The sequence below is a fragment of the Gracilinanus agilis genome, chromosome 2 (genome assembly GCF_016433145.1).
Source record: "Gracilinanus agilis isolate LMUSP501 chromosome 2, AgileGrace, whole genome shotgun sequence".
Classification (NCBI taxonomy): Eukaryota; Metazoa; Chordata; class Mammalia; order Didelphimorphia; family Didelphidae; genus Gracilinanus; species Gracilinanus agilis.
In genome coordinates, this window is record NC_058131.1 from 642815423 (window position 1) to 642832233 (window position 16811).

The 16811-nt window shown below is 37.0% G+C and overlaps 1 long non-coding RNA gene across 2 annotated transcripts; it reads right to left on the bottom strand.

Moving 5' to 3' along the window:
• Positions 1-765: 765 nt before the first annotated feature.
• LOC123236326 lies at positions 766-16811 on the bottom strand. 2 transcript variants are annotated; one of them, XR_006505418.1, is made up of 4 exons: positions 16591-16811; positions 7157-7303; positions 3286-3470; positions 766-939 (listed from the first exon to the last, which is right to left on the bottom strand). It is a non-coding gene; the product is annotated as an uncharacterized LOC123236326 (long non-coding RNA). The 2 variants fall into 2 exon arrangements; XR_006505417.1 differs by having other exon boundaries at positions 3286-3473.

The window sequence follows — 16811 nt, forward strand, 5'->3', positions numbered from 1 at the left end:
AGAAAATGGAAATTAGGTTCCGTTTTATTGCTTTGTTCATTTTTCTGGGCTTAAAGTGATTGATGTTAATTATATAGATTAAACTTAAAAGTGTGTTGTGTATGTATTCCTCAGGGAGCTGGTGGTTAAACCTTTCCAAGCACTCCCTGCAAAGGACTTTGATAACACTGGCATAGTAGATGGAGAGCTGGCCTCAGAGTCAGGAAGATATATCCGATTTTAAGACCCATCTCTGATCCATACTAGTCGGGCAATCTCAATCTCACTTAACATCTCAATATCCCAGAAAACTTTCTGAGAATAATAAGTTTTAGAAAAGGTTCTGACCTATATCAATAGAGGGATTTTCCTCAGCAGGGAGATCCCTAGAACAATAAAACCACTGGTCCAGTCCCCCCATCTTCTTTCTTTAACGTATGGTTCCTCCCCTCCAGCCTGCAAATTCCCCCATTCTTAAATCCTTCCTCCCATATTGTTCTATGTATCTCTTCTCACTTTCAGAGACAAGCTCTAAGCAATGTTTGGCCACATCACTGCCTCCCATTTCCTCATCTCCTATTCACTTCTCTCTTTTTTATAATCCCCTTACCTTCTATCTTAGTATCAGTTCTAAGACAAAAGAGTGGCAAGGCCAAGGCAAATAGGAGTTAAGTGACTTGGCCACAGTTATACAACTAGTAGGTATCTGAGGGCATCTTTGAACCCAGGTCCTTCCAACTCTAGACCCAGTGCTCTATCCACTCTGTTACTTAGCTGTCTCTCCTATTCACTTCTAAGTCTAGTTCAAGTCTGACTTCTGAACTCCATTGGAACAGTTCTTTCCAAGGCGATGGACAAGTTCTTGATTGCTAACTCCAATGGTCTTCAATATGGGAATTTATTTTGCTTGATTATTCATGTTTGTTTGACTTTTTCTTTTTCTCCCAGAGATGGGTGCAGCTGGAAGAATGAGAAAATAAAATGTTAACTGAAAAACATTAAAAAAAAATAAATTCAGTATTCTCAGGCCTCATCTTCTTCTCTAGCTTTGACACTGTTGACCACTTTTTCCTTTTGAATATTCTTGACTCCCAGCTTTTCATGACACTGATCTCTTCTGGTTTTCCACATGCCCTCTAACTTTGTTCTTCCTCAGTCTGTTTTGTGGGATTATAATCTCTATCTCTTAAATACAAGCATCCGCTTGAGCTCTGGCCTGAGTTCTCTACACTTTCCTGGTCACCTCAACAACCTTGGGTTCAATTCTCCTCTCTAAGAAAGTGATTCCCAAATCTGCCTAATCATTCTTTCTTCTCTTTCTTGAACGCCAATAGTCTCAGAGCACCAAATGCTTGCTGACATCACCTGGATAGGTATCTCAAATTCAATAACACCAGAATGAGGCTCTGCATCTTTCTCCCTATAACTACTTCTCCTCTAAGTTGCCCATTTCTGTTAAGAGCATCACTATCTTTGCTTTTTTTTTGTTTTAAATCCTTACCTTCTGTCTTGGAGTCAATAGGGTATATTGGTTCCAAGGCAGAAGAGTGGTAAGAGTAGGCAATGGGGGTTAAGTGACTTGCCCAGGGGTCACATAGCTGGGAAGTGTCTGAGGCCAGATTTGAACCTGACCTCCCGTCTCTAGGCCTGGCTCTCAATCCACTGAGCTACCCAGCTGTCCCCCATCACTATCTTTTCAATCACTCAAATACACAACTTAAATGTTATTTTTGATGTTTTACTCTCCCTCAATGCCATTTCTAATCATTTGCCAAGTCTTGTCAGTTTTGCCTTTGCAATCTTTGCATTCACATGGCCACCATCCAAAGCACCTCATTGCTTTTCTCCTGAAATATTGCAATAGTAGCCTTCAAATTGATCTCCCTCCTTCCAGTCTTTCTTGTTTCCAATCCCTCCTCCACACAACTGCCAAAATCATTTTTTTTTAAGTACAAATATGCTCATGCTACTTTCTTGTTCAAATGGTTTAGTAGGAATTGTGAATTGGCCCAGCCATCCTGTAAAGCAATTTGGAATTCGGCCCATAGTCACTAAGTTGTGAGTCAGAGATATCATTATTAGGTTTATAACCCCAAAGAAAAAAAATTTAAAGGAAAAAGACCCGTACATACAAAAATGGTAATGGAATCCCTTTTTGTTAGGTTGAGAACTGGAAATGAGAGGGATATCTATCAACTGGTAAAAAGCTGAATGAGTTGGGTAGACAAATGTAATAGACAATTAATTATTGGGCTGTAAGAAAGGAAAGGGATAGTTTGAGACAAATGGAAAGATTTCTATGAACTGATACAGAGTGAAATGATTAGAAACTAGAGAATATATAATAACATTGTAAAGAAAATTGACTAAGAATGTAAGAGCCCTGATCAATGCAATGACTAACCATGATTTCAGAAAAACACTGATAAAAACATGTTGCCCACTCCTGACACTGAGATTATCACTTCAAGGTACAGAATAACACATTTTCTTCAGTAACACCAATACCATTAATAGAAATCATTTAAAAGCTTAACTGATTTGGCAGTGTGGTACATTAAAAAGATCATGAGATTTGACACTACCATTCATTCAATTCCATGTTCAAAATCTTGGGGTTATCTACTCTTATCCCTCACCCTTGGAAATTCTATGGGTTTCCAAGCTAGAGCTACTGAAGTATTTTTTTTTTAACCCTTAACTTCTGTGTATTGGCTCCTTGGTGGAAGAGTGGTAAGGATGGGCAACGGGGGTCAAGTGACTTGCCCAGGGTCACACAGCTGGGAAGTATTTGAGGACAGATTTAAACCTAGGACCCCCCGTCTCTAGGCCAGACTCTCAATCCACTGAGCTACCCAGCTGCCCTATTGAAGTATTTAAAAAGAAAATTCTTATCACTAAAACCCTTTGCCCAATCAAATGGCATAATGGTCAAAACACCTAATTTTATCAAATTACCATCTACTTTGCCATTGCACTCTAAACCAATGGGCCTTGTGATCTGGATCTCCTAATTCTGTCCAGAAGGTCCATGAAATCAAGGACTATTTTGTTATTTGTATCCTTAGCAATTGGCACAGTAATTTGCACAGTATAAGCACTGAAAAAATTTTTTTTCATTCATTCATGCAATAATCAGATCATGCCACTTCTCTTGACTACAATCCTCAGTGGCTCCCTTAAAGTTCAGATGCCTTTATCTCAGTGTAAGACTCTACAATCTAGCATCACCCTGTTGCCTTCAGGGTCATATAAAAAATACTCTAGTTGGCACTGAAAGCCCTTCATAACCAAGCCTCCTCCTACCTTTCCAAACTTCCTAACCCATTACTTTTCAGTCCAGTGACACCAGCCTCTTGGCTCTTCCACAAACAAGACACTTCATTTCTCCACTCCGGGCATTTTCTCTGGTCTCTCCCCCATGTCTGGAATGCTCTCTTTCTGCTCCATCCATTTACTTTCTTGTCTTCCTTGAAGTTCCAACTAAAATCCTGCTTTTTAAAAAAAGTTTAATTGATCAATTAATTAATTAAGAGTATTTCTCCATGATTACATGATTCATGTTCTCCCCCCTCCCATAGCCAATGAGAATTACATGTCATTGATCAAGAACTATTTCCATATTATTCATATTTGCTCTAGGGTGATTGTTAGAATCTACACCCTAGTCTTGTCCCCATTGCACTATGTGATCAAGCAGTTGTTTTTCTTCTGTGTTCACTCCTGCAGTCCTTCCTCTGAATGTGGGTAGCATCTTTTCCATAAGTCCCTCAGAGCTGTCCTGGGTCATTGCATTGTTGCTAGTACAGAAGTCCATCACATTCGATTTTACCACAGTGTATCCGTCTCTGTGTACAATGTTCTTCTGGCTCTGCTCCTTTCACTCTGCATCAATTCCTGGAGGTCTTTCCAGTTCACATGGAATTCCTCCAGTTTATTATTCCTTTGAGCACAAAGTATTCCATCACCAGCATATACCACAATTAGTTCAGCCATTCCCCAATTGAAGGGCATATCCTCATTTTCCAATTTTTTGCCACCACAAAGAGCATGACTATAAATATAAAATCCTGCTTTCTACAGGTTAGATTTCCCCAATCCCTTTTAATTCTACTGCCTTCCCACTGTTAATTATTCCCTATTTATCCTGTATAGAGTTTGTTTTGGATATATTAGCTTGCCTATTATCCCCCTCATCAGATTGTAAATTCCTTGAAGGCAGAAATTGTCTTTTGCCTCTTAATCCCCAACGATTAACACAACTTCAGGTAGGTGTTTAATAAACGTTGACTGATGGATCACCCTTCCTTTCCAGTTTTATGCCTATTATTAATCTTTTCTATCAATCTATAGTGCAGTCAAACTCTCTACTTCCTGACTATGACCTCTATTTTTCTAACTATATACCTTGGCTCACATTGTTTTCTGCCTAGAATGTTCTCACTCTACCTCTTCACCTTTTGAATTTCTAACCATCTTTTTTAAAAAAAAAACAAAAACCCTTATCTTCTGTGTATTGGCTCCAAGGCAGAAGAGTGGTGAGGGCTAGGCAATGGGGGTTAAGTGACTTGCCCAGGGTCACACAGCTGGAAGTGGCTGAGGCCAGATTTGAACCTAGGACCTCCCATCTCTAGGCCTGGCTCTCAATCCACTGAGCTACCCAGCTGCCCCCTCTAACCATCTTTTTTTTTTTTAATTTTTTTTATTAGACATTTATTAATATTCGTTTTTAATCTGTTTACATACTTTATGCCCCTACTTTCCCCTTCACCTCCCCCCCCCCCCGCTCTCCCCCCACCCATGGCCAACGCACATTTCCACTGGTTGTAACATGTGTCCTTGTTCAGGGTCTATTTCCCATTCATGTCTGCCTCAGTCCATGCATTCAAGCAATTGTTTATCTTATATGTTTCCTCTCCTGCAGTCCTTCCTCTGAATGTGGGTAGCATCTTTACCATAAACCCCTCAGAGCTGTCTTGTGTCATTGCGTTGCTGCTGGTACAGGAGCCCATTACATTCTATTTTACCACAATATATCAGTCTCTGTGTACAATGTTCTTCTGGCTCTGCTCCTTTCGCTCTGCATTACTTCCTGGAGGTTGTTCCAATTCGCCTGGAACTCCTCCAGTTTATTATTCCTTTTAGCACAATAGTATTCCATCACCCCCGCATATACCACAATTTGTTCAGCCATTCCCCAATTGAAGGACATACCCTCATTTTCCAGTTTTTTGCCACTACAAAAAGCACAGCTATAAATATTTTCATACAAGTCTGTTTATCTATGATCTCTTTGGGGTACAAACCCAGCAATGGTATGGCTGGGTCAAAGGGCAGGCATTCTTTTATAGCCCTTTGAGCGTGATTCCAAATTGCCAGCCAGAATGGCTGGATCAGTTCACAGCTCCACCAGCAATGCATCAATGTCCCGATTTTGCCACATCCCCTCCAGCATTCATTACTCTCCCCTTCTTTCATTTTAGCCAATCTGCTAGGTGTGAGGTGATACCTCAGAGTTGTTTTGATTTGCATTTCTCTAATTATTAGAGATTTGGAACACTTTCTCATGTGCTTATTGATACTTTTGATTTCTTTACCTGAAAATTGCCTATTCATGTCTCTTGCCCATTTATCAATTGGGGAATGGCTTGATTTTTTATACAATTGCTTTAACTCCTTGTATATTTGAGTAATTAGACCCCTGTCAGAGTTTTTCGTTATAAAGATTTTTTCCCAATTTGTTGTTTCCCTTCTGATTTTGACTACATTGTTTTTGTTTGTACAAAAGCTTTTTAGCTTAATAATAATCAAAACCATTAAATTTACATTTTGTAATTTTCTCTAACTCTTGCTTGGTTTTAAAATCTTTCCTTTCCCAGAGATCTGACAAGTATGCTATTCTGTGTTCACTTAACTTATTTATAGTTTCCCTCTTTATATTCAAGTCATTCACCCATTCTGAATTTATCTTGGTGTAGGGTATGAGATGTTGATCTAAACCTAATCTCTCCTCTAACCATCTTTTAAAGTCTAATCTCAAATGTCACTTTCTCCATGAAGCCCTCTACCTTCCATTTTGCTGGTATCAAGTTCTCCCCAGATTCCACTACAGACCTCATCTAACCCATTAGCGACTCTGTAATAAATTTATCATATGATATTGCACACTAGTTATCTGTGTTTCCATCTTACTGCCCTAATAGACTTCAAGGTCCATGAGGATGGTGGCCATGTTCTAGACTTGCCCTAGTACCTAACAAAGTAGATACACTCAACCAATATATTTTTCAAAACTCCATAACGCAGAGGGGGCAAGACCTAGACAAACAGGGTTGGGTGACTTGCCCAAAGTCACACAGTTAGGAAATGTCACCAATCCACAAATGATATATTGATTAATTTTTAAAATTAGGAGTCATTAAAAAAAATTAGGAGTCATAAGACTAGTTCAAGTCCTAACTGTGCCATTTCTTAGTTTTGTGACCTTTAATGAGTACTTTGACCTTTCTGAGATTCAGTATCCTCATCTATCTAATGAGGCTAATGATGCTGGTCCTAACAAATCTTGAACAGTATGGGAATCCTTAACTGAACAAAAGTTCACGGAGAGCAGGAAGCCCTCATTTTTGACTCTATTCTCACTGCCTAGTGAAGTGACTTGCATAAAGCTAATTCATTAGCTGGATATTAGTTTCATTTCATCTCTGGCTCCTATAGACAAGGAGTAAGATACCTGGGAATGTCCAGGAATTTAGCTGTATTATAAAACATCAGACATCCTGGTTTTAATTATTTTTTTAGTTTTTAATTTAAAAATAATTTTAAATTCAATTAATTAATTTATTTTATTTTAAATATAATTTTTAAATTATTATTTTAATTTTTTTTCATTTTGAAAAATTAAATAAATTTTTGTTTAAAACAAAAAAAGTTTGTTTTAAATATCCTCCAGGCTTATGCCCAAAGTGTCATCCTCAACTTCTCGCTATATGCCGAGTCCTATTGATTTTACCTTTGCAACTCTACATGGCCCAGTGGTTGGAGAACTGGACTGGAGTCAGGAAGATCTAAATTCAAATCTATTCTCAGAAATTTACTAACAGTGTGACCCTAGATAAGTCTTTTAACCTCTGTTTGCTTTCCTCATCTGTAAAATGGTAATAGTCATAATACTCACCTCACAGGGTTGTTGTAAAGATCAAATAAGTGTTTTGGCACAGTGCCTGGCACATGTTGTTGTTAGTCCACTTGTAGTCTTGTCCATTTTCATGGCCCCATTTGGGGTATTTTACCCCAAAGTGGTGATACTAGAGTGATGAATTCACTGCCGATGGAGAAGAAATTAAAGCAATTATTTTACCCAATTATATGGCAATAAATTTTATAATCTAAGTGAAATGGAGGAATATTTACAAAAATATAAACTGCCCAGATTAACAAAAGCGAAAATGGAATACATAAACAATCCTATCTTAGAAAAAGAAATTGAACAAGCTATCAATGAATCCCCCAGAAAAACCCCCAGGGCCAGATGGATTCACAAGAGAATTCTACCAAACATTTAAAGAACAATAAATCCCAAGGAGTCCTATCAAATTCCTTTTATGACATAAATATGGTGCTGATACCTAAACCAAGAAGAGCAAAAACAGAGAAAACTATAGGATAATCTCCCTAATGAGTATTGATGCAAAATTTTAAAATAAAATACCCAAGGATTACTCACTATGACCAAGTGGGTTTTATACCAGTAATTCAGGGCTGGTTCAATATTAGGAAAACTATCAGCATAATTCACTATATTAATAACAAAACCATAAAAAATATGACTTTTTCAATAGATGCAAAAAGCTTTTAACAAAATACAACACCCATTCCTATTAAAAATGCCAGAGGGTGTAGGAATAAATGGAGCTTTCCTTAAAATGATAAGTGGTATCTATCTAAAATCATCAGCAAGCATTTTTTGTAGTGGGAACAAGCTAGAAGCCTTCCCAATAAGATCAGGAGTGAAGCAAGGATGACCATTATCACCACTATTATTCAATATTGCATTAAAAATGCTACCTACGGAAAAGAAAAAGGGATTCAAAGAATTCAAATAGGCAATGAAGAAACAAAATTGTCACTCTTCCCAGATGATATGATGGTCTACTTAGAGAATCCTAGAGAATCAACTAAAAAATTGGTTGAACTAATTAACAACGTTAGCAGTCGCATGATAGAAAATAAACCCACATCAGCCATCAGCATTTCTATAGATTACCAGCAAAGCCCAGCAGCAAGAGACAGAAAAAAAAAATCCATTTAAATTAACAGTAGCTAACATAAAGAACATGGGAGTGTGTCTACCAAAACAAACCCAGCAACTGTATGAACTTAATTGTGAGACACTTTTCATACACATAAAGTCAGATCTAAGCAACTGGAAAAATAGTAATTGCTTATGGGTGGGTAGGCTGAGCAAATATAATAAAAATGACAATTTTACCTAATTTACTTATTCAATGCCATACCTATCAAACTGTCCCAAAATTATTTTATAGAGCTAGAAAAAATTTTTAAAATTCATATGAAAGAACAAAAGGCCAAGAATTTGGCCAGGAGTACCGGATCTCAAACTATATTACAAAGTAATAATCATCACAACAGTCTGGAACTGCCTAAGCAATAGAATGGTGGATCAGTGGAAAAGATTAGCTACACAAAAGCTAGTAATAAATGACCATAGTAATTCAGTGTTTGATAAATCAAAAGAGTCAACCTTTGGGGACAAGAATTTACTATTTAACAAAAACTACTGGAAAATGGTGTGGCAAAGAATGGAATCTAAACATAAAGAAAGGATGATAATACCATAAACAAATTAGAGGAGCACGGAATAGTCTGCTTGTCATATGTATGGGTAAGGGAAGTATTTAAGACCAAGCAGGAGATAAAGAGTATTATAAAATATAAAATTTTATTATATTAAATTTAATTTTAAAACAATTTTTATTATATTAATTATATTAAACTTAAAAACTTTTGTACAAACAAAACAAATGCAACCAAAATTCAAAGAAAATAGGAAGCAGCAAATATCTGGTAAAGGACTATTTTTTGTTTGTTTTCAACCCTTACCTTACATCTTATACTGTGTATTGGTTCCAAGGCAGAAGAGTGGTAAGGGCTAGGCAATGGGGGTTAAGTGACTTGCCCAGGGTCACACAGCTAGGAAGTGTCTGAGGCCAGATTTGAACCTAGGACTTCCCATCTCTACGTCTGGCTCTCAATCCACTGAGCCACCCATCTGGCCCTCTGGTAAAGGACTATTTTCTCAATATATAGAGAGTAAAGTAAAGTAATGCATAAAGAGTAAAGTTTATATATAAAGTACTAAGTAAAAATTATAAAAATGAAATCATCTCTAACTGATTAAGTGGTCAAAAGATATAAACAGACAGTTTTCAGATGAAGAAATCAGTCGTCTATGGTCATATTAAAAAAAAAATGCCTTAAATCACTCTTGATTAAAGAAATACAGATTAACACAACTCTGAGGTAGCACCTCTTACCATTAGACTGACTAATATGACAAAAAAAAAAATCAACATGAAAAATATTGGAAGGGATGCAGAAAATTGGGACACCAGCATGCTACTGGTGGAGATGCAATCTGATACAACCATTTTGGAGAGCAATTTGGAATTATACTCCAAAGATTCTAAAAAGATGCATGCTCTTTGTTCAATTAATATCATCACTCGGTCTGTATCCCAAAGAAATAAAGAGAAAAGGACCTATTTGTACAAAAATGTCGGTTGCAGCTCTTTGCAAAGGATTGGAATTTGAGGAGTTGGTCATCAATTGGGGAGTGATTGAAAGTTGTGATATATGATAGTGATGGAATACTATTGTACTATAAGAAATGACAAACAGAATGATTAAAAAAACAACAACCTGGAAAGACTTATATGAACTGATGCAGAGTGAAGTGATCAGAACCAGAACATTATACACAGGCATAGCAATATTTCTTGACGAACAGCTGTGAATGCTCTAGTTACTTTTGGCAATGCAGTGATCCAGAACAATTTCAGAGATTCATGATGAAAAATGCCATCCCCCCTTCCCACCAAAAGAACTAATGGAGTCTCAATGCAGACTGAAGCATACTATATTTCATTTTCTGTCTTCTTTTCTTTTTTTTTTTTAAATCTGAGATCTCTTCAATGAGATGACTAACAAGGAAAAATATTTTGCATGATTGTACATGTAAAACCTATATCAGATTGCTTACCTACTAGAGGAGGCTGAGGAGGGAGGGAGGGTCAGAAAAAGGGGGGAGAATTTGGAATTCAAAACTTTAAAAAAATGTTTACTATTTGTTTTTACATGTAGTGGGAGGGAGTTGTTGTACTCCAGTACAGGTCCTCATCACTTCACCTTTGTTGATCTTCTTGCAAGTCTCTCCCCACTCCAGTCCATCTTCCTCTCAGTTGTCCAATCAATCTTCCTAAAGCATAGGTTAGATCATGCCAATCCTTCCTTTTTTCCCCCACCTCCCATTCAGTAAACTCCAGGGACTCTCTATTAAGTCCAAGATTAACATAAAATCCTCTGGTTGACTTTCGAAGCACTTTATAACTTTATCTCTTCCTATCTTTCCAGGCTTCTTACAACTCAGCCCCTACTTTCAGCCAGTGACATTGGCCTCTTTGCTATTCCTTGAAGGTGATAGATACCTCATCAACCTCACCTACTTGGAATGCTCTCCTTCATCACTTCTTCCTCCTGGGCTTCCCAGGCTTCTTTCAAGCGTCAGTTTAAATCTCACCTTTCTTTTCTCCTAATTTTTTTCTCTCTAATCCCCTTTCACAATATTGCCTTGTGCTCCCCACTCCACCTCCATCCTAGATTGTCTTTAATTAATTCTATCTAAATCTTGTTTGTTCTCGTCCTCTGCATATTGTCTCCACCTTTAGACTGTCAGTTCCTTGAGGGCAGGGGACTATTTTCCTTTGTGGTATCAGTGCTTAGCACAGTTCCAAGAACCCAGTAGTTGCTTAAAAAAGGCATCTGAACTTAGAATCAATTTTATTTTTTTAAACTTTTTTTTTAAACCCTTAACTTCTGTGTATTGGCTCCTTGGTGGAAGAGTGGTAAGGGTGGGCAATGGGGGTCAAGTGACTTGCCCAGGGTCACACAGCTGGGAAGTGACTGAGGCTGGATTTGAACCTAGGACCTCCCATCTCTAGGTCTGACTCTCAATCCACTGAGCTACCCAGCTGCCCCTAGAATCAATTTAGAAGGATTTAATCTAAAGAGCATGGCTCCCAGAACCCAGTAGGTGCTTAATAAAGGCATCTGGACTTGGAATCAATTTTAAAGGATTTGATCTAAAAAGTATGGCTCCCAGAACCCAGCAGGTGCTCAATAAATACTTTTGTACTTGACTTAGCAGCAGTTTTAAAGGATTTGACCTGAAGAGCAACAACAAATCCAAACCGTCAAAGCATGCAGGTTTTCAAACTGCTGACCTCCTGAACTAGGGCAACAGTGAAGACTGGAGAGTTTTTCTATCAAACAAAAGAATAAGATTATTGTCTTGTGTTCAATTCCATCCCAATAATATTTCCAACCAGTCTTTTCCTTCTTAACCAGTGTGATTACAGGATTAAGACTCTTCTCTCTCTTCCCAAAAGACCCAAACCTTACAGACTGGGCTTCTCCTAAGAATTCAGAACTTTAGTATTCTTGCTTTACACATGAGCTAAAAATATGTCATTCAAGCGATGGTATTTTTAAAAAGTTGTTTGAAAGTTGGTTTTAAAATATTTTTAAAAGTTATTTTATATGTATTCCATGAAAGCATTGATATAATCTATATCAACTGCCTTGGGGGAGAAGCAAGAACGAAAGAGGAAGAGAATCTGAATCCTAAAATGTCAGAAAAAAATTGTCAAAAATTGTTTCTACTTATAACTGAAAAGAATAAAAATAAAGTTATTTTAAACAAACACAGCTCCAAGCTAAAAACCATGCTTTGAGGAATGACCAGGCTCTGAGAAGTTTTTGTTTCCCAGATGGGTGACTAAACTTACCCCCTTTTAAGTTGGAAATGGTTCAACCTAGGTTTCTCCTAGAGCCTAGATTTCCCTGGTTCCTTCTCAAAAGACAGCTTCTTTATCACACAAATAGTCCAGACTTACTGCTAGTTATCTTTGTATTCTCTATTTTAAATCCTGGCATCTCTGCGGTTCCTGCTTTTCCTCCAAAGAAAGTTTCTTATTTGATCAAGTGGACTTGAGAGGGTACAGGGACTCCAGCTCTGTCTATAAAATGTCAAACAGCATAATGTGCCTTAGAGGTAGAGCCTTGGACTTGGAGTGGAAGATCTGAATTAAAATTCAGCCTCAGACACTTACTAGCTGGGTGACCCTAAACCATTCATTTAATTTCTGTCTGGCTCAGTTTCCTCAACTATAAAATGGGGTTAAGAAATAGCATCTACTTCCATGGTTGTAAGGATCAAATAAGATAATTGTAATGTGCATAATATAGGTGCTTAATAAGTGCTTTTGGACTTGTCTTAGAATTAGTTTTAAAAGGAATACAGCAATTGCTAAATAAATGCTTGTTTTGAGCACCAGATCTGGAGTCAGGAGAAACTGGGTTCAAATTTGACCCCAGACACTTCCTGGCTGTATGACCCTGGGCAAGTCACTTAACCCCTATTGCTTAGCCCTTACTACTCTTTGCCTTGGAACCAAGATACAGTATTGGTTCTAAGATGGAAGGTAAGTGGGTTTTGTTTTTTTTTTTTAATGCTTGTTTCCTTCAAAAGACTGGGTAATTGATTTTTTTTTTGGTAAAGTTTTCATCCAGATATTTGGCATTGTTGGCATCCATAACAAAAAATATGTTTTGTTTTTTTTTCCCAGGTCTCTTTTGAAACATAATACAGGCCAGCTGTGTGATCCTGGGCAAGTCACTTGACCCCCATTGCCCACCCTTACCACTCTTCCACCTATAAGTCAATACACAGAAGTTAAGGGTTTAAAAAAAAAAAGAAACATAATACAGGATGCCTCAGAAGTTGATTGTCTGAGGCAGAAGTGTCAAACACCACCAAAACCAGACAGAAATATAAATGGGAAACATTTAACAAGATTAAGATACAATGGAACAAAGATAATGTTAATATGTGGTTTTCTTAGTCAATACTCAATTAGCAGAGAACTTCTGTATGGCTTCATGATCCTGTTTCTATTTGAGTTTGACACTAAAGATCTAAGGAGATAGACCCATTGATGTAAATGATAAAAATAAAGATCCATGGGATACCCAGATCATTATAGCAACACCCCCCTTTTTTTTAATAGAAAGAATTGGAAACAAAAAACAAAAATGGAAAAAATGTCTATTGACTAGTGAACTGCCTAAACAAGTTTTGGTAAATGAATGTAATGTATTAATTACTGTACCATGAGAAATGATGAGTAAGATGAATTCAGAGAGGCATGGGAAAATGTATATAAACTAATGGAAATGGAAGTAAATAAAATGAGAAAAACAATATGACTACAAAAGAGAAAATTAGAAGAACAAAAACTGTACAACAATTAAACAAAAATTTCAGTTTATAATGACTAAGTTTGGCCTAAAAGAAGAGATGTAAGAAGGCACCCTTCCTCTCTTCTTTGCAGAGGTGGGGAGATCATGGCTTTGTAGATAATGTCATGCCCTTTTGATGTGGTTAAAATTAACAAAATTGTTGACTTTTTTCTTTATTATAAAAGATGATTTTCTGAGAATTGGAGAGGGCAGATTGCACTAGAAATGTAAGAATAACATAAAAAAGTTTATTAATTCTTTAAGAATGAACATTAAATGCCTTAATAATAAATAATTATAAATTCATTTAAAAAAACCAATGTGGAAAGAATATTGCAGTTGAAGTTAGAAGACCTGGATTCATATCTCGCATCTTTCACTTATAACCTGTATGGCTTTGGGTAAGTCACTCAAATTCTCAATTTTTTAATTTCTTCATCAGCAGAATGGAGAGGCTAGTTTGATTAACTTCTTAGATTCCTTCCATTTCTAAATCTATGATGCTAACAGATCTAAGGATCCAGAGAAAAGGAATGAGACAGAAAGGAGTAGAGACTAGTAAGGACTATTATTTCAACCCAATTTGTAGACCCCAAGCTAGATTTGGACCACAGTAGCAAAGGGAAAACTCTGTCTTAATCCTTCTTAGTTTTCCTACCGACGTTGACTGGTACTAGTTGATGATGACATTAGTGGATAGGAAGTGGACACATGATTTCATTGCCAGAGGGAATAGGAAGGAATAGACGTTTTTAAAACATCTCCTATGTTCTAGGAACTTTACAAGCATTATCTCATTTGGTCCTCACAATAACACTCGGAAGTAGGTGCTATGATTATTCCTATTTTAAAGCTATTATTATTTTCAGGTAACTGCTAATTCTGAATCCCACAGGCATGTATTTTTCATCATCAAAAATAAACCAAATTCCCAAATTTATCTTAGTCCCCAGTGAAAGAAATCATAGGTAAAAACCACCTTACTATAGAGCTTAGCCTCTTGTGAAACAGGAGTGATGAAAATAAATGCTGCCAAAATTTTGGAAAAGCGTCTTGTTTAATTCAGAATATAATTAAAATCTCATGTAGTTTTTATTGGTTTTAGTATCCAGCAGAGAAGAAATATTGAAACTCCAAGACCTTTTGTATTAAATAGCTACAACAGTTCTGTTTTTATTAGTTCTGACTGTGTGAAAAAAATCATAAGGACCTCGTTGGAAAAAAAACCCGTTTTTTTTAAAGCCCCGAATGACTTTTAAAACAATAAAATAAACTATAAAACCTACACTAGTGATATTAAAAAATTATGTTGTTCAATAAATGTGACATTCATGAATGTGGGTGTAATAGCGTTCAAGCTCTAGCAAAGTGGACCCAGGTCTTACAACTGAATTTGAAAGAAGTGGTGTTATATAACTTAGGAGAATTAAGTGTTTCAATGTCCCTGTCAAGATTATGCAGTTGTGCTGGCATGCCTAAACTATGCCTCTCACTTCAGTGAGCCCGAAAAGTCGTTTTCTCCTTTTTGTTTGTCTCTTTTTCCTCAATATTTCAATCCATCTATATTCTGAGCATTTATTTCATTTCAGGTAATTTCCAACAATGGGCTGTGTTACCTTTAAAGTGTCTGTACAAGTGTTGAGGGATTGAGGTGGGTTTGCATCATAAACTCTATTCATTGGACAATTTATTGAGTGACTACAGTGTTTGCCTAATTCTTATGGAGAAGAGCAAAGAGGGTGGCCATTTAATTACTGTAAACAGGCTAATAAGAGCTAACATATCTGATAAGAATTTGGATACTTTGATGTACTTTGCAAAGTATTTCTCTCCTTTAATCCTCAGGAGAATGTTCACAATTCAATTTAGCAAACTTTAGGTCCCTCCCCAGTATTCAATATTGTATTGGGCAAAAGAGATAAGTGGTCTCTGCCCTAAATGAACTTATAATTTAATATGGAGATAAATATAATACAAGGTAGTGTGTGACGGGAGGAGAGAGAGAGAGAGAGAGAAAGGAAGGAAGAAAGAGAAAGAAAGAAAGAAAGAAAGAAAGAAAGAAAGAAAAAGGTAGGAAGGAAGGAAGGATGAAATAATGAAAGAAAAGAAGGAAGGAGTGAAGGAAGAAAGAAAGAGAAAAAAATTTACAAATGAGGAAAGAGTAGGAGAATTGCCTAAGGCCATGTAGCTAGCAAGACAACAGAGGCATAATTTGAACCTCTCTACCAGTATATCAATCTGTCTGCTAGCTCTTGACAGTTTTCAAAACACTTTCCCTCCAAATCTCTTAGGGGAGGGTAATAAAATTATTGACCCTATTTTAAAGATAAGGCCACAGCTATGAAGTATATGGCAGAATAAGGAACATAGGCTTGAGATCTGATCTGGCAACAATCTTAAAGATCATCTGGTCCAACCACTTCATTTTATAGATGGGGAATCTGAGGTGAAGTGACTTACCTGAAGACACACACCTCATCTGTAAAATGGTTATGATATTTGTAGTAACCCCCTAACAAATCACAAATGAGAAAATGTATGTAAATTGATTTAAAGTCCTACATTATAATAGCCATCACTCCTCCTGAAACAGTTACTACAGTGGAGCACTGGTGAGATCAGAATCTAGATTCAGTCCTCTGTCTTCACTACCATAAAAAAAATTTTTTAAGCATCTTTACAAATCTTATGCTTAGAGTTGAAACACAACAGTTATTTATAAAAAAAAAAAGTTGGAAGGGAGGAAGGGATTTTCACAAGGGCTGGAATTAAAATCTAATATAACTTCGGAAGAAGTTGATGGAATTTTTGGTTTAATTCAACCTTCACTCATCATTTGAAGGTGTGTTTCTGCTTTAGATTCATAATTTTAAAAACAGCTTGGCTTCTCTCTCTCTCTCTCTCTCTCTCTCTCTCTCTCTCTCTCTCTCTCCCCATGCACACACACACACACACACACACACACACACACACACACACACACACATATTTCCTGTCTCCTCTAATTCTCACCTCTGTCCCCGGAGTGTGAAATGGGAGGGTTTCAAAAGGATGCCATATCCCATTTTCCTCCCTTGTTACAGGTGAGGGAAACTTTCAATGAGCTCAGATGCGGAGTCTTGAATTCAAATAGCCCGGATGGATAAGCCTCTCGATGCTGTTCCAAGGTCAACAAATAGCCACCAGGGCCCTCCTAGGAATGCGGCCAAGAACCTGTCAATTCCCTGCAGAAG